At 42.3% G+C, this 25433-nt stretch overlaps 1 long non-coding RNA gene across 1 annotated transcript in view; it reads right to left on the reverse strand.

Moving 5' to 3' along the window:
• LOC139229166 (uncharacterized) overlaps positions 1-19808 on the reverse strand; it is a 422261-nt gene extending 402453 nt beyond the window's left edge. The window contains exon 1 of the long non-coding RNA XR_011587667.1: positions 19738-19808. This is a non-coding gene — a long non-coding RNA (uncharacterized lncRNA). The remainder of the gene's footprint in view (positions 1-19737) is intronic.
• Between the last annotated feature and the right edge of the window lie 5625 nt (positions 19809-25433).

A 25433-nucleotide genomic window follows, 5' to 3' on the forward strand; every position in this document is an offset into this window, starting at 1 on the left:
ATTGTTAATTTAACGCTAGTTAACGTCTCAATTTCAAAATTCTCATCCTTGTTTTCAAATCCCTCTATGGCCTTGTCCTCCCTATCTCTGTAATCTCCTCCAGCCCCACAACCCACCGAGATGACTGCGTCCCTCTAATTGTGCCCTCTTGAGCACAATTATAATCACTCAACCATTGGTGGCCATGCCTTCGGTTGCCTAGGCCCTAAGCTCTGGAATTCCCTGCCTAAACCTCTCCGCCTCTCTACCTCTCTTTCCTCCTTCAAGACGCTTCTTAAAACCTACCTCTTTGACCAAGCTTTTGCTCACCTGCCCTAATTTATTCTTATGCGGCTCAGTGTCAAATTCTTTGTCTCATAATACTCCTGTGAAGCACCTTGGGACATTTCACTACGTTAAAGTTGTTATATAAATACAAGTTGTTGTTGCTGTATTCATTTCCAGGCAATCTGGTGTTGGGAACTCAAGCTCAAGAGGAATTGGGGGAGCCTCACTTGTTGGTGGGGTGGAGGTCGATAGTGCCAATATATGGCCTTTCAAATTGTAATTTTAATGACTGGAAAGTTACGAGGGTCACAAAATCGAGCTTAATGTCCTCCAGACCTGGTTCTGTAATCTGCCTTTCCATTGAGCGAGGTTCCCCGCCAGAAGCACAAACTGCTCGACCTTGTCCCTTTGTCATGACAGCTCCAAGCTCGACGCCGTTGGCCCAGAGGCAATGGTTATATACGAGAAATGCTAAAGGAGGGAAGAGGGCCGAAGCAGAATGGAATTCGCTGTGGAATCTCTTTAAATAAAAATGACTGAAATTAGATTGCAGAATTGGGTTGTGAAAGAAGCGGACACTTGGACGCTCTTTCCCCATTCTGTGATGTGCATGTGGATTGCATGTGCTTGCTTTCTAAACACGGCAGGAGACAATTAGCCCTAATATTTTTACACCACAGACCAATTAAAGATTATTAGGATCATGTTCATGCCCTCACATACACACACAGCAGGGCAACAGGGAGTAGAGCAATTCTATTTAATAATCATTTTTGATGGAGTGAAAAAGGTTAGTATTGTCATATTCTCAGTGGAAAATGAAACCATTTAAGTGTCTGCAATATATTTCAAATTAGATTCACTATCAATATTGTTACCTGCCTTATCAGATCAGATTTGATTAGAAAAAAATACCATGCCAATCAATATTTCAAATCAGTATGAGTTGTTTTGTTTCCAGAATGACTCATAAATACTGAACTATTGTTAAAGCTGCTAACTCCTGCTGCTGGCTTTCCTATTTCTAGGGAAAAGCAAAATCCTAAAAATATATTTTTTTCAATGTTCTCCCATCCGTGGCAAAGTATTTGCACTGTCAGTGGGCATTAACCGCATCACTTTGTGTGCTGGTGCAAGTGCCCTCTGTGTTTCCATTCCCCAATCCAGCCATTAGCTGGAATTCAAAGGTGAATTCATCGTTCATCCCACAAGCTGAACAAAATTCGCCTGTCATGCAGGACCTCCTTATTGGATGATGTTTGGTAGAATAATTTGACAGAACAGATTCTGGAGCTCCGCAGTTTTACAAACACCATCAGGCACTTGTCTACTGTAATTCTAAAGTATATGAAATATCCATGATAAAAATGCTTTCAAATGTCACAAATAAAAATGGAATGCATAAATACACCAACATTGCATATCATGTTAGTCATACATTGATATCAAATATATTTATTTATATATTACAATTTGTGTATAGCAAACACTGTGTATGTGGCTCACTTACCTCTGGCAGCACTTTCCCCATTACACTCTGTTAACATCGTTAATGTTATAAAGCAGCGTATTCTCTCCCTCCCCATGGACAATGCCATAGGAATCTGCTAGCAATATATTGGGGGAGCAATTTGACTTTGGCGGTAGCACAAACCAGGAGGTGTTGCACCAGCCGCCTGTTACAGGCCCCGCTCAATATTTACTTCTATTCATAGAATCATAGAAATTTACAGCACGGAAGGAGGCCATTTTGACCCATCGTGTCCGCGCCCGCCGGCCAAGAGTTATCCAGCCTAATCCTACTTTCCAGCTCTTGGTCCGTAGCCCTGTAGGTTACGGCACTTTAAGTGCACATCCAAGTATTTTTTAAATGGAGTGAGGATTTCTGCCTCTACCACCCTTCCAGGCAGTGAGTTCCAGACCCCCACCATCCCCCAGGTGAAGACATTTCCCCTCATATCTCCTCTAAACCTCCTACCAATTACTTTAAATCTATGCCCCCTGACTGTTGACCCCTCTGCCAAGGGAAACAGGTCCTTCCTATCCACTCTATCCCAGGACCCTCATAATCTTATACTCTTCAATAAGGTCTCCCCTCCTCTGTTCGAAAGAAAACAGACCCAGCATCTCCAATCTTTCCTCATAGCCAAAATTCTCCAGTCCAGGCAACATTCTTGTAAATCTCATCTGCACCCTTTCCAGTGCAATCACATCTTTCCTGTAATGTGGTGACCAGAACTACACACAGTACTCCAGCTGCGGCCTAACCAATGTTTTATACAGTTCAAGCATAACCTCCTTGCTCTTGTATTCCATGCCTCGACTAATAAAGGCAAGTATTCCACATGCCTACTGAACCATCTTATCTACCTGGCCTGCTACCTTCAGGGATCTATTGCAGTCACTGGAACTGAATATTGGGCGGGGAGCATAATGGGCGGACAATGTGCTCCCGCGCGCTTTGTGGTACCGCCCAGACGCATTTCTACCCTATTGAGTTTAAGAAGCCGTTATTGCACAACTCCACATCATATAATGCAAGGTAGAAGTAAAGATCCCAAATATTTAATGTTATCAGTATTTCACAGGTTAAAGCAGCCAGATGCTTATTAATAGTAGGTAATAATGTGTTATCAGTAGCTTGACATAATTCATTTTGGATTCTATATTCGCATGAGTTTGCTATAAAAAAAATAACTCTTTAAATGGATACAAGTTCTGAAAGTTAGATTTGAATTGCTAGAGCCTGGGTTTCATTCCCATGCTTCATTATTCTTTATCCATTGTATGCCTTTTAGACTGGGGCTTTCATGAACTGTGCAGGGAAGAAAACTATTCATAGGTTATTGCGACCCTGGAGGTGCACGCTCAGACCTACTCACAGTGTTATGCTGTAGTCAGAAAATGAGTAACATTGTTCACACAGAGCTAAAATGGCTGCCAGTCTGATCTTTTTGTCTTTGAAAAGATCAGGCTATAATGCAGATGGCAGTTTGATCAATTAATATAAAAGGTTTGAATTTACTGAGATTGACAGTATTGTAAATCTGACTTTTACTGCACACACCATACTTTTGACCACAGCACAATGATTACTTGATTTTTAGTTTCTAGGGGTCGTTCTGAGGGAAATGAATTATTTGAATGACCCATAGAATGATTGATTGGTGGTAAACTACCTGATGAGGTTGTCAGCTATCGAATAAAAACAATACTGCACATTTTGTTTTGGAATTATTTTGTGCGGAAGACAGTGAATCATCTTATAACTTGTTTATAATCACAGCAGAAAGATTGAAGTGCCAATTTAACTTTCCTCTACAATCCCCCCGCCCCCTCCCCCCCCCCGATCTGGTGGGAATATTGCGGGCACAGGTTAAAATAGCAGGGGATTCGTGGCACATTCCTGCCCCCCCACCATTTTAACCTGTCTGGACTCAGGCATGGGAAGGCCGCCCGCCCCAGAGGAGCAGGGACCTAATTTAAAATGGCAGAGTCGCGCCCTGAAGCGAGCACACCATATTAACCACAGTCTGACTAACGCTTGCACAGTCTCTGACCCATCAGCAAAAGTTGGCAGAAGCATGGATCGGGTTATAGGAGACCCAGGTAAGTGATTTTAAAAAAAATTAAACTGTTCGTTGTGAGCCAGGAGGAGATATCTTGGACCTCCCCTGCCCAAAGCTCCCCCCCCCACCCTCCTCCACTCCCCAATCATGGACTTGCTGACCCCGTCCCTAAAATCCTTACTTATCTTGCCAGGACCATCTGCGTGGTTCCTCTGCGACAGCCTAAGCCCTCACAAATCTTGACTCCCACTAGCTGGTTGTGACATTATTTTCACCGGCTTCTGGCAGGAATCAATCTCGGGGCATATTAATAAGGCCCGGGAGTTAAAAATCTCCCAGGCCTCACACTCTGGTGGGAGAGGAGCCCACAATTTGCTGCCCCCTTCAGCCTTCCACACCCTGGATTCTAACCCCAAGGTAAAATTGGCCCTTAAAATGTTTAATATCAAACTTGTATATATAAATAGACTAAAAGAGTTTTAGTAACAGATTCATTTTTCATTTATCATCAAGAAACTCGGAGAAATGGAACAAGGAGTGAAACAGAGGGGGCAAAATTGTGTTTTGCCCCACTTGGGGGCGGTAACCATTGCGAGAAGGGTCTTCCTGCACCCGATGGGAAAGTCCCGTGCTGTGACCTAAATTCGGGTTACCGCCCCCAGCAGGAAGTGGAGCGCAATGTCGGGTGCTTTACTTCCCTCAGGGGCCAGGTCAGGGGCGCGAAGGGTGTGAAAGTCGGTGCACTACGTGGCCTCTCCGCATAGTGCTGAAGTGATCACAGGGCTCTCCCCTTCCGTCAAAGAGGAGGGCACGCTGCGAGCTATGCATGGGGTTGAGGGGCCTCCACTAGGCCACTGGGGATGCGGGGTGCTGTGGCCGCAAGCCTGGCACTGAAGCGGAGTGCCGGGCTGCACCATCGCGGCATGGACCCTGCGGGAAAACTCACGGAGGCCAGACCGGTAAGTCAGAGGACAAAACAAAAGGGTGGCGTGCACCTCCCTTTTAAATTTTGCCCCGCGAGGGAAGTGTGGCTAGGTTCACGACCCGTGAGCCAGGGGCCGATGTTGGGTCACTGCACGGCGATGATGTCATCGCCGGAGGCGCAGCGGCCCGGCGTGCTACCGGCGGGAGCGGGGCGCTACCGAATTTGCATCTCCGCTAACTCCCACGCAATTTCACGGGATCCTGGAGGCACTAGCGGGAGGCGCGCAGCAGGACAATTTTACCCCCAGAGAATGTGAAAGCCCGATAATACAATACTATGAAAACAATGTAGGAAGATTTCCTTTATGAACAGTTGTAACAAAATCGTAAAACCATTTCTAAAAGTCCTTTCGATGGCAGTTGATCTGATCAGCTACACAAAGCAACCTTGATATCCAACATTTAAACTCAACACCAAAACCATCATCTTTAGCGGCACAGAAAGGAAAAGCAAGAGTGGAAGATCGAACACTGGTAACGAGCCTTAAATTAGTGGAGGAAAATTTAGCAGCCTCCATTATAGGCGTGCAATCTTTCCTTTTCGGTTTGCCTCCCTGCGCTGAGAGGTGCTAAAAATTAAAATTTACTCCCTGTTTATGATTTTGCTATATACAACACGTCATCCCTTAATACTCCGATTAAATGCTTCCATTACACCACACTTGTTCCCTTGTACTTCTCTTCTATTTTGCCTATGATTTTCTAGTATGCTTCCCGCCCTCCGCCCCCCTCCCCTCCCCCACCATACCCCACACACACACACACACACACATACACATACAGTTGGTGGGACTAGACCACAGAGAAAAATGGAAACAATTGTACCAATGTCTATGGTGGTTTCTCTCGTGTATGCAGGAAGAGTATTGATCTGAGGCAGTGCCATTAATGTTTCTTTTTCCCATTGTTCTTTTTATTTTTCCTCTATTTCTCTTTGCTCTTATTATTCATTAGTTTTAAGTCTCCAATTTCTAAAAGTCTCCTTTGTTCATTTTTCTGTGCCTCTCTTGTTTTTGCTCTCTGCTGCATCTCCACCGCTCCCTTTCTCTCTCTCTCTCTCTCTGCCTCTCCCTTTCCTGCTGTTTTTCTCCATCTCCCTCCCTCAGCATCCTATTAGATTGCAGTGTGCTAGCCACATATTAATGGACCAATTACTGTATTAACAAAATCAAAATTTCCAGAATCATTGCTTATGATAGGACTCCTATTGATTTCACTAGCTGCTTTTGTTTGTTTCTATCAGGTTTTAGCCATAGTTCTATTTTCACAACGGATGTTTGTGTAAACATCTTTTAGATGTATCACACAAATGTAGTAACAGTGAAATGAGATTCCCTTCACAGCTATTTTCCTGCACGTAGCAGACAATCTAAATGATAGGAATGTTGCCACTAAACCACAGTGTACTAATCAACTAAACTTATGATGAAACAGCAATTAGAGCAATTATACGTGGATGGATCTCATTTGAATGAACGAGACTGGCATGCATTTTTTAAATGGGGAGGTTAAACTTGTACAATTAAAGTCATATTGGAAATAAAATTTAATAGCTCAGTCTTTATAAATGAGATTACAATTTCATTATATCTGTACTTGATATACTGAGAAAATATTGAACTATTCACCATGATTTGGTTTTGGATCTTTTGCATAAGCACTACCTAGCTGCTAGTTATCCATCAGCAGAATCTCGTAACTGTTGCTTGAAAGTTATTCTAACCACTTCCTAAAGAGAGCCCCATCTTACCTCTGCATCGTCCTCCAGCTTAACTTCCCCTCTCACAACCTTCAGTTCCCCAACTGGCTTTTTGTGTATTGCCCTCCCTTTGGTGATATGAGCCTTCAGCCGCCTCAGTCTTACTGTCTGGATCTAACTACCTAAACCTCTCCGGCTCTTCACTTCTCTCGCCCGATTCAATGACCTTCTCAAAATCCATCTTTACAACCAAGCTTCAGTCAGCTCCTAACTCTTGCACTACAGTTTGTTATCTCTCCTTTATTCCCTTTTATTCTCGATGAAACCCTTAGGATGTTTCTTTTTACATTAAGGTGTTATAGAAACACAATTGTTGAGAAAAATGTATGATGATGTATAGCTATGCCATTATATCACTAATCATGTTTGCCTTCAATTATCAGATGTATTATATTTTGCATAGTATAAATAAGAACAATAGGTAAGAGCATAACTTTCAAATTAGAACGAAGCAGTTCAAGGGTGATGTCAGGAAGCACTTCTTCACACAAAGGGTGGTGGAAATTCTTGTGCTTGCTCCCCCAAAAAGCAGTTGAAAATTGAAAATTCCAAAACTGAGATTGATAGGTTTTTGTCAGGCAAGGATATTAAGGGTTATGGAACCAAGGTAGGTAGATGGAGTTAAGATGCAGATCAGCCAAGATCCAATTGAATGGTGGAACAGGCTCGATGGGCTGTTAGAAATCAGGGGTGTACAAAATGTATATGGTTATGCGACTAAAATTGTGTAGTGAAGAATACAGTGTTTAAATTGTAATGTTAAATTTGGAGCCAAAATGTCTCCTCAGACTAGTATTAGATGCTTAGAAATGCTAATGTTTTGGTAGCCTGCTGAGATATTATAGCATTCTGCACTATGACAACCATTATCTGTTGTTTAAGTTAGCACTTCAATTTTGGATATGTATCTTTAAGATAATTTGTTATAGAAAGACTTAGGATGAATGGAAGTTGTTAGAGTTAATGTAAACATTTTCTACCTGTTCCTATATTTTTTTCCCAGATGAAAACTGCATTGCTATTGTTTATGCTGCCGCATTCTATATCTCTGTCTCCGCACGTAATTCCCCAGAAAGGCACCATGGCAGAATTTAAAGGGAGTTTCAAACAGGCTGTCCCTGACTATTCCAAGAAGTAGTTTCTTCAAAAAATCCTCAATATCAATGACAACTCTCCCTTAATCCGATAACCGAGTTAAAATAAATATGCTCTTTTAGGCAATGTTTGCCAGAGCATCTCTCAAGTCAATATTTTTAACTGTTTTACATTTTCAAAATCCTTCTGCTTAATCCATTAACCCAATATTTAAAATGAATTTGAACAATAACCTTCCCAACACTGAAAAGATGCACACAAAGGTCAAACTTATGGTGGAACACACCAAATAATTATATAGAAAAGGCACTGGAAAATTAGAGAGCAATTGCCTATCAATCACATGACTCAGTTACTTTATGCACAATCAGGGAACGTAATCTTCAAACTGTAAATAACCTGTGAGAAAGAGGGAGCTGAATGAACCAAATATTCTGCACTTGTTCATTATTCTCTTATTGGGGTTAAAATTAGTATGCAATGCACCTGTTTTACACCAGCAAAAAGGGGCACAAAGTGTCCCAATTTAATAATGGGATGGCCCAATCTGCAGTCGTGATCCCACTGCTAAATTTGTGTGGCCCTTTTTTTTTTAAGCATCCTGAGCAGATACCTAAAGCTGGCATTAGGCCCCTTGACTATGTTAAGGAGAGACTTAATGCCTGTTTATGGACCCCATTGCAAGATTAGTTATCGATGAGTGGGGCAGATATTGGACCTGCCCTGCTCAGGAACATTCAGCAACCCCTGTGGTCGCCAACTACAGGTAAATTTGTGTTTGTTTTTTATTAAACGTAAAATCCTTGTGGAGCCAGAAGGAGCAGGATTGCTCCTCAACTCCACAGGTGTCGTGATAGCACACCACCCCACCCCACCCCCACATCCCCCAAATCCCTCAGAGCCCACTCCAACTCTCCTCCAGAGACTTACCTGAGGGCCACTGCCAGCAAGGCAAATGGCCCTAAATTGCTTTTTGCCTTCGGGCGAGCTGCCTGTAGAGGCACGACCAGCACTAGCAGCTTGTTGGAAATGCAGTATGCAGATGAGGCCCGAGGACCATTTTCTATTGATGCTTGGGTCTCCTGGGCCCAAAGACATTTCTGCCCCATTAAGTCTGCAGCTGAAATGCAGAGGTTTATTGCTGCTGAGGAGGTGAATGCTTTTCACAGGATTTCTGGCAAGATTCCACAGTTATTAAATGATGAATAATAGAAAAATTCTCACAGCCTTAATGAAATATATGATAAATCATTCATTATGCGTTATCCCTCATGAAGTGTTCATTTTATTACTACTTGTTAATGGACAAGAAAATTCAAGAGAAAGATGTAATTTTCTAAAATGGAAGGGGTGTCACTATTTAAAATGAGTTGTTGAGATACAAGTTCCATTAAGCTTACAGCTTTGTTTAATTCAAAGGCTAGAGTTAAGGAAGATACTTTTCTTCTTAGGCAGTCCCTCGTATCAAGGATGACTTGCTTCCACGCCAAAAAGGGTTGAGTTCACAGGTGTTTCAATGAAGGACCTAGTTTCCAGGTCCGAACTACATGTTGAAAGGTGGAAGATGCCCGTGCGTGGATTTTTTTTAAAAACATGTGGTGGCCGTTGCACCCCAGCCACCACACGGGCTTGACAGAGCTAGGTCTTGGTCCAGTGACAAGGATTAACCAAGACGACTGGAGACCAGCTCTGCTGCACGGACCTAGTGCACACACATATCGCAGTGTGGGTTCTCGCCACAGATGTTGCCTGACCTGCTGAGAGACTGTTTAGTGAACGTGGAATATTGGTTTTCAAAATGCTTCATTACCCAATCATTCATTTAGCCTTCACCAAGCTTCTCAAAGTCCTGCAATGATATGCAAATATTTACTTTGTCATTCTTCAACTTCCTGTAGTTTAATGACATTAAGTTTCTGTACCTGTACAACTTTTCTAAAAGAGTCAAAAGATCCATATTTCTTTCTATAGTCACACCTGAGTTTCGCTTCCATTAAGATTTAATGGAATAAATTACAGCAACTTATCTTACTCTTCTAACTGATGATTAAAGATATTTTCTGCTACTGATCCTAGATGATCAAGTACAAACTTGCAATAAAGCAAAATCTATAATCCAAGAAAGACACCTATGCTTACCTGAACTCCTTATGCCTGTAATAATGTTTGATGCAAAATTGCCTTCTGTCATATCCTTCTTCTCATCTGCAATCCGTTGTAAAGTCTTGAATAAGTTTGAAAACTCATTATCATCATAGGCAGTCCCTCGTAATTGAGGAAGACTTGCTTCCACTCTTCGCATGACTTTACTATTCTCAGGCAAAGAGACAAACAATTTTCTGTATTGCTCGTCGACACGATATGCTTTTAGGAAAAGGTTGAAAACTGCCTTTGTTTCATTGCTCAGATGACTCCTGAGGGCATAAGCTGGATACTAATGTAAATACCATTTCTTCTGGTGACATTTGATCTTTGCAGTCACTTTCCACCAAGGATCAGTAAAATGAAACCATCCAAACACCTTGTAATGTACACCGGAGACAAGGTCTTTGATTGTAACGAACCACCCTGCCAACCGAAAGAGGTTGTGATGGAAGTTGCACCGTTGGACATAGGTACACGAGGTATGTGAACTTCAGGGTAAGGTGAATTGATTTCACAAGTTCCTTATCAATGTGCTATGTGAAGATTTAGGGATACCTTGGTGTCCAGCAATTGATAGTGGAAGTGGGGATAGTTCTTTGAGGAAGTGAGAGATATGACAGATGGGAGAAATGCAGTGGATGTAGTGTACATGGATTATTAGAAAGCCTTTGACAAGGTAGCACACAGGAGACTACTGGAGCAGATGAAAGAATATGAAATAAAGGGAGGGTTGCTAGTTAGATTAAAAACTAGTTCGAAGGGAGGAAACAGAGAGTACAAGTTAAGGGCAGTTGGAAGTGTGGATATAGAGCTAAAAGGAGAACTCCAAATTTGCAGACAATATTAAAATGGGAAAAACAGCAAATCATTCTGAGGACGGAAGGAATCTGCAAGGGAATATGTTTCATGATTGTGAGTTGGGCAAAAAAGTGACAGATGGAATTCAATGTCAGCCAGTGTGAGGTGATATATTTTGGAAAAACAAATAATGATACTTTGAATGATGGAAGGTTGGGTGATGTGAAAGGAGAGGGGGATTTGGGGGTTCAGGTACACGAGACATTAAAAGCAGCACCTCAAGGGCATAAGGCCATATAACAGCGCCTTCCCAAAATGTTATTCCTGCCCAAACTTGCGGGCATAGACAGACAAGTTTTTCAGATTCATTCTTTTCGGATTCTACACAATCCATGAAATCTGTGCAGGCCGCAAAGGGGGACAGCCCTAGTTAGTGTACAGCCAAGGCAATAAAGGTTCATTTTGAAGCGGTTCACTCTTTCGTGTCTGTTTTGCGGGCTCTACAGATGTGCGACCAGCCAAAGCACTTCTTGGGAAGAATTCCTTCAGCAAGTTAGTTTATAATTTTGACAAGGCTTCTAAATCTCCTGCCAGTGCCCACCAAACTATAGAATTGCCCATTCCCTGTGGCTGTAATTCCTCCTTTGCCCAGTCTTAACATAGGGATTCTCTTCTTTAGAGCCTGTCTGTCTACCTCAACGTCTTAACAACAGCCAATCTTGTAACTAGACTGTGAAACGAGCACTGTGACATGGAGATCAGGAAATCCCAGTGCTTGGTTCACCAACAGTCAGGCTGTCTATTGCAACGGTCTTGAAGTAAGCAGAGAATGAGGAGAAGGGGGTAGAGGGGAGAGGCCCCGATGGAAGAACCAGCTGGAAGGAGAAATCAGTGATCACATTCCAAGTTGCAACAACAGATATGCAGCAAGTGAAGTGTCACTTTGATAACTTGACAAAAAATTCAGAAAACCATATTCAGTGAGAAGCCATTACTGATAATTATAAGACATTTAATGGAAAAAATTAATCACTGATAAATTAGAGTGTTTATAACTTCACGGTAATTGTTCACTGGCATGATGGTATGCAGCAGTCTATTCACTTCATAGATCCTTATTAAAATGTGTTGCTATTGCTGTCCCCAGCTTTCGACATCAGCAAACCCAACAATACTAATTGTACCCAGTTGAGATTTACACTTGCTCATTTCTATCTTTCTTATGTTTGAAAAAAAACGTTCTCATAAAACCAAACCAAACTCCATCAGCACAAAACCCCTGGAAAATACCATTACCACAATAACAGCCTGCTTTTTGTTTCAGCAACTCGGAAATCCTGAAGCAAACTCCAAAAGAAGGCGCAATTCTTTTCAAAGCAGTTGTAATATTTTATTTATCTGAACGAATATAAAACAAAGACTACATTCTGTAACACCAGATGCAACAACAACAACATGTATTTATATAGTGCCTTTAGCATAGTAAAATTTCCCAATGCGCTTCACAGGAGTATTATAAGACAAAAACTTTGATGCAATCAGCAGAATGGTGATGCTGTGCCCCTGATTATGTCATAAGGTTCTCGTCACATTCTGGATGCGGGAGAAGTGTTCAAATGCCCCTGTGCCAGATCAGTAACCAGAAAAATGTTGTTAAATAACGGACAAAGGAATTTCATATGAATGCATTCACCACTACTTCAGGGTAACTGACAAGCCATTTTATTATGATGACAATCTTTAATAATCAACTTAGAGAGTTTAACTGATAAACGTTTGCATTGGCTGTGTGCGGTTTTAGAGCGCTGTATTTAAATAGTGCAGGCATTATAATATGCTTTTTAGAGGTCTGTATGTTTAATGCTTTTTTAAAATAATTATTCTAAACATGTGCTAGTAATTTGTATGCTTTTTTTTTTAAGACTAGAATAATTTTCTTTTACCATGAGCAGATTTGCTCAAATAAGCTAAACATAAAGAAACATGGCAATTTCAGAATCTGAGCTTGCCAACAATCACTGCGCTCAAAAAGCAACTCACTGTCTGGCATTGATTTGGAACGGTTCAATGATGTGAGATGACATATCAATGCGAGTCTTTCTTTCTTCCGTATTTGGAGATAGGAATTCGGAGAATGACAAATGCAGTCACTTTCCTCAAGGTGCTGAAACCAAGTAATAACAGCCATCTCCACCATCTTGATATACAACATCTGAAATATTACAAGACCATTGCACCATCCTTATCGTCGTGGTTAAAGGCGGTTTCTTTCTAAATGATATTAATATTCAAAGAAAACCTTTTGGAAACTGCATGATTAAAGCTGTTTTCTTTCTAAGGAATAATAAAAACGCACACTTTTCACTAATGGGTATGTTTTGTGACACATTATAACTTCTAGGAGTATTTGTAACCCCACTTTTTAAAAAAGGAGGGAGAGAGAAAACAGGGAATTATAGACCGGCTACAAGTTTCCTTGCAACATGTGTGGCACAGCTTTGTAACTAGCTTCATGGTTACCTAAAGGCTGCAAAGCGAATTCCCCACCAGTACATAGAAGCATGACGGCTTGCAGATACGGTTAGTAGCATAATGGCAGGTGAAGAAAATACGACTCTGGTGCATGCTGATCTCTCTGCCATGCCCTTATATCTTTTCCAAGTTCAATCCTGAAATACTGTATTTAGTGCACTTTAAACCGTTATCTGTAATTTTAGTTTAGACTTAATGACTGCCACAAGACTCTGAAGAATGCACTTAGATGCCTTGTTCTGCATGACCTCCTTTGAAATTTGTATTGTACTAGCTTCTTTTGCTTACATTTTTAATATGTATCATTTACAGGCAGTTTTCCAGTCAATTAGCAGATAAAATTGTCTATTATAGGTGCCATGTAAACGTAATGGCCGAGAAATTGGATAAGGCCCAAAAACGGGAGTAGGGTTGCGATACAGCCAGTTGTCGTAGTGCACATTGGTACCAACGACATAGGTAAAAAAAAAAGGGATGAGGTCCTACGAAACGAATTTAAGGAGCTAGGAGCTAAATTAAAAAGTGGGACCTCAAAAGTAGTAATCTCGGGATTGCTACCAGTGCCACGTACTAGTCAGAGTAGGAATCGCAGGATAGCGCAGATGAATACGTGGCTTGAGCAGTGGTGCAGCAGGGAGGGATTCAAATTCCTGGGGCATTGGAACCGGTTCTGGGGGAGGTGGGACCAGTACAAACCGGACGGTCTGCACCTAGACAGGACCGGAACCAATGTCCTAGGGAGAGTGTTTGCTAGTGCTGTTGGGGAGGAGTTAAACTAATATGGCAGGGGGATGGGAACCAATGCAGGGAGACAGAGGGAAACAAAAAGGAGACAAAAGCAAAAGACAGAAAGGAGATGAGAAAAAGTGGAGGGCAGAGAAACCCAAGGCAAAGAACAAAAAGGGCCACTGTGCAGCAAAGTTCTAAAAGGACAAAGGGTGTTAAAAAAAACAAGCCTGAAGGCTTTGTGTCTTAATGCAAGGAGTATCCGTAATAAAGTGGATGAATTAACTGTGCAAATAGATGTTAACAAATATGATGTGATTGGGATTACAGAGACATGGCTCCAGGATTATCAGGGTGGGAACTCAACATCCAGGGGTATTCAACATTCAGGAAGGATAGAATAAAAGGAAAAGGAGATGGGGTAGCATTGCTGGTTAAAGAGGAGATTAATGCAATAGTTAGGAAGGACATTAGCTTGGATGATGTGGAATCTATATGGGTAGAGCTGCAGAACACCAAAGGGCAAAAAATGTTAGTGGGAGTTGTGTACAGACCTCCAAACGGTAGTAGTGATGTTGGGGAGGGCATCAAACAGGAAATTAGGGGAACATGCAATAAAGGTGCAGCAGTTATAATGGGTGACTTTAATATGCACATAGATTGGGCTAACCAAACTGGAAGCAATACGGTGGAGGAGGATTTCCTGGAGTGCATAAGGGATGGTTTTCTAGACCAATACGTCGAGGAACCAACTGGGGGGAGGCCATCTTAGACTGGGTGTTTTGTAATGAGAGAGGATTAATTAGCAATCTCATTGTGCGAGGCCCCTTGGGGAAGAGTGACCATAATATGGTGGAATTCTGCATTAGGATGGAGAATGAAACAGTTAATTCAGAGACCATGGTCCAGAACTTAAAGAAGGCTAACTTTGAAGGTATGAGGCGTGAATTGGCTAGGATACATTGGCGAATGATACTTAAGGGGTTGACTGTGGATGGGCAATGGCAGACATTTAGAGACCGCATGGATGAACTACAACAATTGTACATTCCTGTCTGGCGTAAAAATAAAAAAGGGAAGATGGCTCAACCGCGGCTATCAAGGGAAATCAGGGATAGTATTAAAGCCAAGGAAGTGGCATACAAATTGGCCAGAAATAGCAGCGAACCCGGGGACTGGGAGAAATTTAGAACTCAGCAGAGGAGGACAAAGGGTTTGATTAGGGCAGGGAAAATGGAGTACGAGAAGAAGCTTGCAGGGAACATTAAGACGGATTGCAAAAGTTTCTATAGATATGTAAAGAGAAAAAGGTTAGTAAAGACAAACGTAGGTCCCCTGCAGTCAGAATCAGGGGAAGTCATAACGGGGAACAAAGAAATGGCAGACCAATTGAACAAGTACTTTGGTTCGGTATTCACTAAGGAGGACACAAACAACTTTCCGGATATAAAAGGGGTCAGAGAATCTAGTAAGGAGGAGGAACTGAGGGAAATCCTTATTAGTCAGGAAATTGTGTTGGGGAAATTGATGGGATTGAAGTCCGATAAATCCCCAGGGCCTGATGGACTGCATCCCAGAGTACTTAAGGAGGTGGCCTTGGAAATAGCGGATGCATTGACAGTCATTTTCCAACATTCCATTGACTCTGGATCAGTTCCTATCGAGTGGAGGGTAGCCAATGTAACCCCACTTTTTAAAAAAGGAGGGAGAGAGAAAACAGGGAATTATAGACCAGTCAGCCTGACCTCAGTAGTGGGTAAAATGATGGAATCAATTATTAAGGATGTCATAGCAGCGCATTTGGAAAGAGGTGACATGATAGGTCCAAGTCAGCATGGATTTGTGAAAGGGAAATCATGCTTGACAAATCTTCTGGAATTTTTTGAGGATGTTTCCAGTAGAGTGGACAAGGGAGAACCAGTTGATGTGGTATATTTGGACTTTCAGAAGGCTTTCGACAAGGTGCCACACAAGAGATTAATGTGCAAAGTTAAAGCACATGGGATTGGGGAAGTGTGCTGACATGGATTGAGAACTGGTTGTCAAACAGGAAGCAAAGAGTAGGAGTAAATGGGTACTTTTCAGAATGGCAGGCAGTGACTAGTGGGGTACCGCAAGGTTCTGTGCTGGGGCCCCAGCTGTTTACACTGTACATTAATGATTTAGACGAGGGGATTAAATGTAGTATCTCCAAATTTGCGGATGACACTAAGTTGTGTGGCAGTGTGAGCTGCGAGGAGGGTGCTATGAGGCTGCAGAGTGACTTGGATAGGTTAGGTGAGTGGGCAAATGCATGGCAGATGAAGTATAATGTGGATAAATGTGAGGTTATCCACTTTGATGGTAAAAATAGAGAGACAGACTATTATCTGAATGGTGACAGATTAGGAAAAGGGGAGGTGCAACGAGACCTGGGTGTCATGGTACATCAGTCATTGAAGATTGGCATGCAGGTACAGCAGGCGGTTAAGAAAGCAAATGGCATGTTGGCCTTCATAGCGAGGGGATTTGAGTACAGGGGCAGGGATGTGTTACTACAGTTGTACAGGGCCTTGGTGAGGCCACACCTGGAGTATTGTGTACAGTTTTGGTCTCCTAACTTGAGGAAGGACATTCTTGCTATTGAGGGAGTGCAGCGAAGGTTCACCAGACTGATTCCTGGGATGGCGGGACTGACATATCAAGAAAGACTGGATCAACTGGGCTTGTATTCATTGGAGTTCGGAAGAATGAGAGGGGATCTCATAGAAACATTTAAAATTCTGACGGGTTTAGACAGGTTAGATGCAGGAAGAATGTTCCCAATGTTGGGGAAGTCCAGAACCAGGGGTCACAGTCTAAGGATAAGGGGTATGCCATTTAGGACCGAGATGTGGAGAAACTTCTTCACCCAGAGAGTGGTGAACCCGTGGAATTCTCTACCACAGGAAGTTGTTGAGGCCAATTCACTAAATATATTCAAAAAGGAGTTAGATGTAGTCCTTACTACGAGGGGGATCAAGGGGTATGGCGAGAAAGCAGGAATGGGGTACTGAAGTTGCATGTTCAGCTATGAACTCATTGAATGGCGGTGCAGGCTCGAAGGGCCGAATGGCCTACTCCTGCACCTATTTTCTATGTTTCTATGTTTCTAGCTATAAACTTATTTGACAGTAACTCGAGCAAAACATTTAATTTTTACTCATTATTCGCATATAGTTCTCTTAAAAGAATATCTTACATAAAGATGTAATACATGCTGGAAACCCATTGGTAAATATAATTTATGTTTATTCCATTGTTTAAAGATGATAGGGCAGATCTGCTGTGCGCATTATGTGTAACAAAATCAGAAACACATTTCTTAGAAACAGGTTTACAATTTTGTTACATGAAGCTCGTTTCCCCCCCCCCCAAAGAAAGGAAACACCTTCAGTAAGCACTCCCAAGACAAATTCCTAAAAGAAGAGGACATAGGGAAGTTGGTATGAGAAGCTGCTGCCCTTAAGGAGTTGAGTTGGAGAGGAATTTCCAGAGCTTTTTCTGAAATGGCTTTAGCGCTGTTTTTCCTGGCACTTTGCCTTTCGCAGGAGATTTCATGGTTAGGGGGTAGATCAAAGGTGTACAAGGAAGGTTACAACATTGCCAAGATGGGTGGGTGTGATGGTCCTTTCCTGTCACTCTTTTTGCATGTTCCCTTGGCATTTACTGACGCGCAGCCTACTCATATGTCGATGTCCTGCCTTAGGATGAATCATCGGTTTGCTCCTTACACTTTAGAAAATAAATCTATCAATGACCAACACGAGATAAATTCAGTTGCTACCTGGTGCTGCCATGACATTTTCAGAAAAGTACTGGGAATAGACATCAGTCTCGGGTGATCGTACTAAACGACTGCTGTTGCATCGGTTGCCTGTTAAATGCCCCACTTGATATTCAGCTCTATTGCAGTCAAGGGAACTAAATATCGGGCAGGGAGTATAACGGGCGGAAGATACGATACTGCTGGGTTTATGCTACTGTCCGAGACACATTTCTCTCCTCAATATCTCCTGCAGCAGCTCACCAAGCACTGGTCGGGTCTAATTCCATTTTTTTTTCTTAAAGATTTCAGCAATCATAAAGACTGAAAATAGTTGAATGAAATTCCTTCAAAATACACATTATTTCATGGGATGACCAATGAGATAAATGATATAGATTGTAACTCGTATGTCATTCTGAAAATACGTGAGCTTTGAAAATTATTGCATGAACAAGAGATAACAACCCAACCAGACCTGCATTGTCATGAGCCACTAACAGTTTAAAAAGAAACTGAAAAGTCATGGTCTGCTCATCGTCAATGAGTGCCACGTGTCACCACGGTAACTTCCTCACCATAACTGCCTGAGTATTCTGGAGCATCAACATTATAGGAAATAGCCAACCTTCAAAAATTAGAATAAATATATATAGGTCCCACATAAATGAAACCAAACCATGGGCAGAAAGTAACAGCCAGCACAAGCTAGCACCCCTCTGCCATAACCAAATGGCGAGTCATGAGTTTATAGGACCACCACAGTGACTGCACCCAAGCTTCTGGGATGGTATTCCACAATACTCCACTTCACAAACAGAAGCAAAATACCGCACTCTCAGATGAATACCCTAATTATACCATGTGTAACATATTTGTTTATTTTTTAACATATACACACACATAGATCATGTAAATCACTCACAATGCAGTTCCCTTCATTCATAGAATAAACACTATATTGAACACTTCATATTTAGTGTTCTCTATATGATTGTAAAGCCTTTCTGCTGTTTGAGTCATGTAACCCAACAAATATAGAACCCTTTTTGTCGCTTTTATTCACCTAGTACACTCTTATTCAAAAATTCAAACATTAGATTAATGTAGCTAAAGATGAGAAGCATTCACCAAGCAAGGAGATTATTGACACTCTAACATTCTCTCAGTTCTGTCATGTTATCCCCCAAAAATACACTGCATTAGAAATGAAGAAAATAGCACAAAATAAACTTGAAATGAAAAACATGATTTTGCCAGTAATGACATGATTACTAACTCATTCTGCAAGCCTTTGCTATTTGCATTGTTCGATTACATCACACATTGTTCTCTTACACAGAAACAAAACAATAGAAAATGAACCTAACTGAAGCACAGATTGAAAGTGTGATGTGACCAACAATTTCATGATTACTAGCATCTCCTACCATCACACTCTAAATGCCTGCTTCCATTTAGAGATGGAGCTAAATTGATTTCACTCTAACCGGACAGTATAAGGCCCAAGCCTTGAAATGCATTGGACTTCTTGTATTAAAAATGGTCTCACATCAGCACCCAGTGGATATAAAAAAATCACAACTGTTCAGACACTAAATTCTTTCTCATTGTAATATGTTTTTGCAAAAATATTAATGGAATTACATTAAATTTTTTCCTTCTTTCATCTTTGTAATTGTATGTTAAAAGACAATTTTTCCAATTACAGTGTATATCGGTACCAAAATCCTACAGGGCTGAGACTTCTTCTATACCATCTGATTAAATCATAAACCAAAGAAAACATTCTACACACTATAACTAACAGGATTTCTGACAGAGGATATCCTAGTGGATGTTTAGTAAAGGAGCAAAAAAACATATTATGTTCATGAACAAAATGAGAAAACAATCAGCAGTCTGAGAGTGATGGGTTTCAAAATCGTTTATAAAACCTTTTGGTATCGTAATATGTAGATAAAATAAAGGATTCATTCGTGTCTCTATGTTAACTAGGATACATTTTACTGTCACAACAGTAGCCTAATAGCCACCATCACCTCACTGTCTACTATATGATATGAAAGCTGACCCACCTTTTAGATGTTTTAAAAATGGTTCTCTTCATCATACTCCTTGGCCGGTCACACTGCACCCAGTGTAAACTGTTAAAAAAAAAGTCTTCCTTAGGCCCAATTACTCAAATGGTCAGTGAAAGCTTCAGAATAAAAATGAGATTTATTGACCTTTTTGACCCTAAATCTGGTAAGGTCAGCCAGCAAGGTTTCAGGGGCAGTAAAATGCTGACCATCAGGGGTTGTCATGGCAACCTGTCCCTTGAGCAAGTTCTAAGTGTTTAGAGCAACTTACAGTTTCTCTTTAGACCTGATCAGTTCAAATAACCTGCACCAGCTGCTGGGGTATCTGGGTAAATCCTATTCTGTTCAAATTATAACATTTCAGCTTTTCAAACCCACTCCTACTGGGAATATAGTGATCACCAAACCACAACTGTATTTAAAAGCGGTGTAATTCGTGTAGTGCAGACTGGCCTGTCCAATATGTAGCAGTATAATATAATCTCAGCTATTCTAATATGAGGAAAATAAAGAATTGGGTCACAGCCATTCAGAAGCATTCTTAGTCATAAAGCACTGAAGTAAAACTACAAGGTTTTTAAAAAAAAAATTTGGTATTGTCATTATATAAATATTGAATGACAGGGCAATCTTGAAATTTCAAAATAATGTGTATTTTCTCATACCTCTATTGGATATGTGCTGTGCAACTGGCAAATTTTTAGCCACCTGCAAACAACCTTGTGTCCTGAATGGGTCAAAGGTCATCAGTGGAACCATGTAATCATGTGGTACCAATAAGACACATTATTTGCAAACTGTACGGCAGCTCATTTTATTTCAACTCATTCTGATTGATACAGGCCCACACTCACACAAAGCTTTAACAGATCTAAAACGCAGTTCTCCTATTTTACCGTTGTTTGATTGAAGAACAAATCCTACAGCCTTTGGTGGAAAAATGTCACCATTTGCATAAAAAGTGCGGACAACCGTATTTTAGCAAATCAGCAGAAGCTTCCCGACTAGGGGCTGTAGTCACATGAAAAGGAGAAAAAACAATACAAATGCCAAATCTATTTCCGTTCATTCATACTAAAAGGGTAGGGGATAAATATTTTATACAGCTGGTTCCATAGTAATTTCCATTGATAGTGGCCTTAGATTAATATCAGCACATTCTGCCTGTAGCGTCGGGCGCCAGGAAACTAGTGCTCAGTATCTGTCAAACTATTAAAAGGAACAGGCTCTTAGGCCCTGATTTTAACTCCCCCTGTCTGGCAGAAACCGGGCAAGGAGGCAGTTAAAATAAGGCAAGTCGTCTACCTTCTCTGATCCCACTATCTTCCCACCATGTCCGGATATTAACCTGATCTGCAATTTTAGTTGAATGACTGAGTGGGACAATGATGATGGCTCCCCCATCAGACAAACCTGTCTGGAGCCATGTTGTGGGCCAGAAGAGGCCCAGGCTATGAGTTTTAAAGTTTTATTTTAGGTTACCTTGTGGGCCAGGGGTGGGGCCGGACAGGAGTGATCCTCTGCGCCTCACAGGGAAGGAAGCCTTGGGCCTTCCATGCTACAACCCTCCCGATCGCCCACAGTATTCTTGCCCCCACTCAATCCTGCCAAGATCCTTCCCGCTGTACTGACTACCGGAGACCATTGTGGCCTCCTGCCGCGAGATGCCCACTGTCACCTGCTAGCCAGATAGGCATTTTGGCCGGGTGTTGGGTGGGACTCTGCAGAGATTTATTCAAATAAGGCCCTGCCGTTAAGATCGGCAGGGCTTTCAGATCCCCGGCCTTGCCGGGTTCATCGCTTATTGGGCTGCCCCGTAAAAATTAGGGCCGATTGTTCTAAAATAATAATCAATATACAAGAGCGTAATTTTGTTTTTAAAAGGGTTTTAATAAGAGAATTTGTTTTCGAGACCCCATACAGTGCAAGCTGTGGTGTGCCAACTATTAATAACCATGCACTCTTACTGAAGGCTAAATAAGGTAGGGCCAATTTTCTGGTTGCCATGCCTGCTCATGGACCATCCAAGCCAGGAAATTGGGCTGAATCTCTACCCATTTTGCGCCGCCTATTATTTTCAGCTGGATGCAAGACTGGCCTAAAGTTGTGTCACCCAAAAATGGGCAAAGACCTCTTATTTTAATACAAGACTCAATGCGAGAGGCGGCGGCAGTCCGAGAGGCAGGAGTGCGTGGTGTCGGAGCGGCCTATAAAAGGCCCAGCGGCAGCGAGAGGCGTACTTGTGCAGCGACAGGGAGAAGGCAAAAAAGAAGTAGAAAGAAACAGAAAGGTGACGTCACAGCCAAGGGGGTAAGTGATTGGCGAGTAGTTTTTCTTTTTTCTCAGTGAGTAAACTTTAGCATTGTTGTTGCCTATCTAAGGGTTAAGTCATGGCAGGACAGCTCGGTCACGTGTTATGCTCCTCCTGTACCATGTGGGAACTCAGAGACGACTCCAGTGTCCCGGACGACTACGTGTGCGGGAAGTGTATCCGCCTCCAGCTCCTGACGGACCACGTTGCGGAGTTGGAGCAGAGGGTGGATGCACTCTGGAGCATCCATGATGCTGAGAATGATGTGAGTAGCACGTGTAGCGAGTTGGTCGTACCGCAGGTGAAGGGTCCACAGCCAGATAAGGAATGGAAGACCAGCAGGAAGAGCAGTACAAGGAAGGTAGTGCAGGGGTCCCCTGTGTTCATCCCCCTGCAAAACAGATACACTGCTTTGAGTACTGTTGAGGGGGATGACTCATCAGGGGAGGGCAACAGCAGCCAAGTTCATGACACCGTGGCTGGCTCTGTTGCACAGGAGGGCAGGAAAAAGAGTGGGAGAGCGATAGTGATCGGGGATTCAATTGTAAGGGGAATAGATAGGCGTTTCTGCGGCCGCAACCAAGACTCCAGGATGTATGTTGCCTCCCTGATGCAAGGGTCAAGGATGTCTCGGAGTGGGTGCAGGACATTCTAAAAAGGGAGGGAGAACAGCCAGTTGTCGTGGTGCACATTGGTACCAACCTCATAGGTAAAAAAAGGGATGAGGTCCTACGAAATGAATTTAAGGAGCTAGGAGCTAAATTAAAAAGTAGGACCTCAAAAGTAGTAATCTCGGGATTGCTACCAGTGCCACGTGCTAGTCAGAGTAGGAATCGCAGGATAGCGGAGATGAATACGTGGCTTGAGCAGTGGTGCAGCAGAGAGGGATTCAAATTCCTGGGGCATTGAAACTGGTTCTGGGGGAGGTGGGACCAGTACAAACCGGACGGTCTAGGGGGAGTGTTTGCTAGTGCTGTTGGGGAGGAGTTAAACTAATATTGCAGGGGGATGGGAACCAATGCAGGGAGACAGAGGGAAACAAAAAGGAGACAAAAGCAAAAGACAGAAAGGAGATGAGGAAAAGTGGAGGGCAGAGAAACCCAAGACAAAGAACAAAAAGGGCCACTGTACAGCAAAATTCTAAAAGGAAAAAGGGTGTTAAAATAACAAGCCTGAAGGCTTTGTGACTTAATGCAAGGAGTATCCGTAATAAGGTGGATGAATTAACTGTGCAAACAGATGTTAACAAATATGATGTGATTGGGATTACAGAGACGTGGCTCCAGGATGATCAGGGCTGGGAACTCAACATCCAAGGGTATTCAACATTCAGGAAGGATAGAATAAAAGGAAAAGGAGGTGAGGTAGCATTGCTGGTTAAAGAGGCGATTAATGCAATAGTTAGGAAGGACATTAGCTTGGATGATGTGGAATCGATATGGGTAGAGCTGCAGAACACCAAAGGGCAAAAAATGTTAGTGGGAGTTGTGTACAGACCTCCAAACAGTAGTAGTGATGTTGGGGAGGGCATCAAACAGGAAATTAGGGGTGCATGCAATAAGGGTGCAGCAGTTATAATGGGTGACTTTATTATGTACATAGATTGGGCTAACCAAACTGGAAGCAATACGGTGGAGGAGGATTTCCTGGAGTGCAAAAGGGATGGTTTTCTAGACCAATATGTCGAGGAACCAAATAGGGGGAGGCCATCTTAGACTGGGTGTTGTGTAATGAGAGAGGATTAATTAGCAATCTTGTTGTGCGAGGTCCCTTGGGGAAGAGTGACCATAATATGGTGGAATTCTGCATTAGGATGGAGAATGAAACAGTTAATTCAGAGACCATGGTCCAGAACTCAAAGAAGGCTAACTTTGAAGGTATGAGGCGTGAATTGGCTAGGATACATTGGCGAATGATACTTAAGGGGTTGACTGTGGATGGACAATGGCAGACATTTAGAGACCGCATGGATGAATTACAACAATTGTACATTCCTGTCTGGCGTAAAAATAAAAAAGGGAAGGTGGCTCAACCGTGGCTATCTAGGGAAATCAGGGATAGTATTAAAGCCAAGGAAGTGGCATACAAATTGGCCAGAAATAGCAGCGAACCCGGAGACTGGGAGAAATTTAGAACTCAGCAGAGGAGGACAAAGGGTTTGATTAGAGCAGGGAAAATGGAGTACGAGAAGAAGCTTGCAGGGAACATTAAGACGGATTGCAAAAGTTTCTATATATATGTAAAGAGATAAAGGTTATTAAAGACAAACGTAGGTCCCCTGCAGTCAGAATCAGGGGAAGTCATAACGGGGAACAAAGAAATGGCGGACCAATTGAACAAGTACGTTGGTTCGGTATTCACTAAGGAGGACACAAACAACCTTCCGGATATAAGAGGGGTCAGATGGTCTAGTAAGGAGGAGGAACTGAGGGAAATCCTTATTAGTCAGGAAATTGTGTTGGGGAAATTGATGGGATTGAAGTCCGATAAATCCCCAGGGCCTGATGGGATGCATCCCAGAGTACTTAAGGAGGTGGCCTTGGAAATAGCGGATGCATTGACAGTCATTTTCCAACATTCCATTGACTCTGGATCAGTTCCTATCAAGTGGAGGGTAGCCAATGTAACCCCACTTTTTAAAAAAGGAGGGAGAGAGAAAACAGGGAATTATAGACCGGTCAGCCTGACCTCAGTAATGGGTAAAATGATGGAATCAATTATTAAGGATGTCATAGCAGCGCATTTGGAAAGAGGTGACACGATGGGTCCAAGTCAGCATGGATTTGTGAAAGGGAAATCATGCTTGACAAATCTTCTGGAATTTTTTGAGGATGTTTCCAGTAGAGTAGACAAGAGAGAACCAATTGATGTGGTATATTTGGACTTTCAGAAGGCTTTCGACAAGGTCCCACACAAGAGGTTAATGTGCAAAGTTAAAGCACATGGGATTGGGGGTAGTGTGCTGACATGGATTGAGAACTGGTTGTCAGACAGGAAGCAAAGAGTAGGAGTAAATGGGTACTTTTCAGAATGGCAGGCGGTGACTAGTGGGGTACCGCAAGGTTCTGTGCTGGGGCCCCAGCTGTTTAGATTGTACATTAATGATTTAGACGAGGGGATTAAATGTAGTATCTCCAAATTTGCGGATGACACTAAGTTAGGTGGCAGTGTGAGCTGCAAGGAGGATGCTATGAGGCTGCAGAGCGACTTGGATAGGTTCGGTGAGTGGACAAATGCATGGCAGATGAAGTATAATGTGGATAAATGTGAGGTTATCCACTTTGGTGGTAAAAACAGAGAGACAGACTATTATCTGAATGGTGACAGATTAGGAAAAGGGGAGGTGCAACGAGACCTGGGTGTCATGGTACATCAGTCATTG

Source organism: Pristiophorus japonicus, chromosome 18 (genome assembly GCF_044704955.1).
Source record: "Pristiophorus japonicus isolate sPriJap1 chromosome 18, sPriJap1.hap1, whole genome shotgun sequence".
Taxonomy (NCBI): Eukaryota; Metazoa; Chordata; class Chondrichthyes; family Pristiophoridae; genus Pristiophorus; species Pristiophorus japonicus.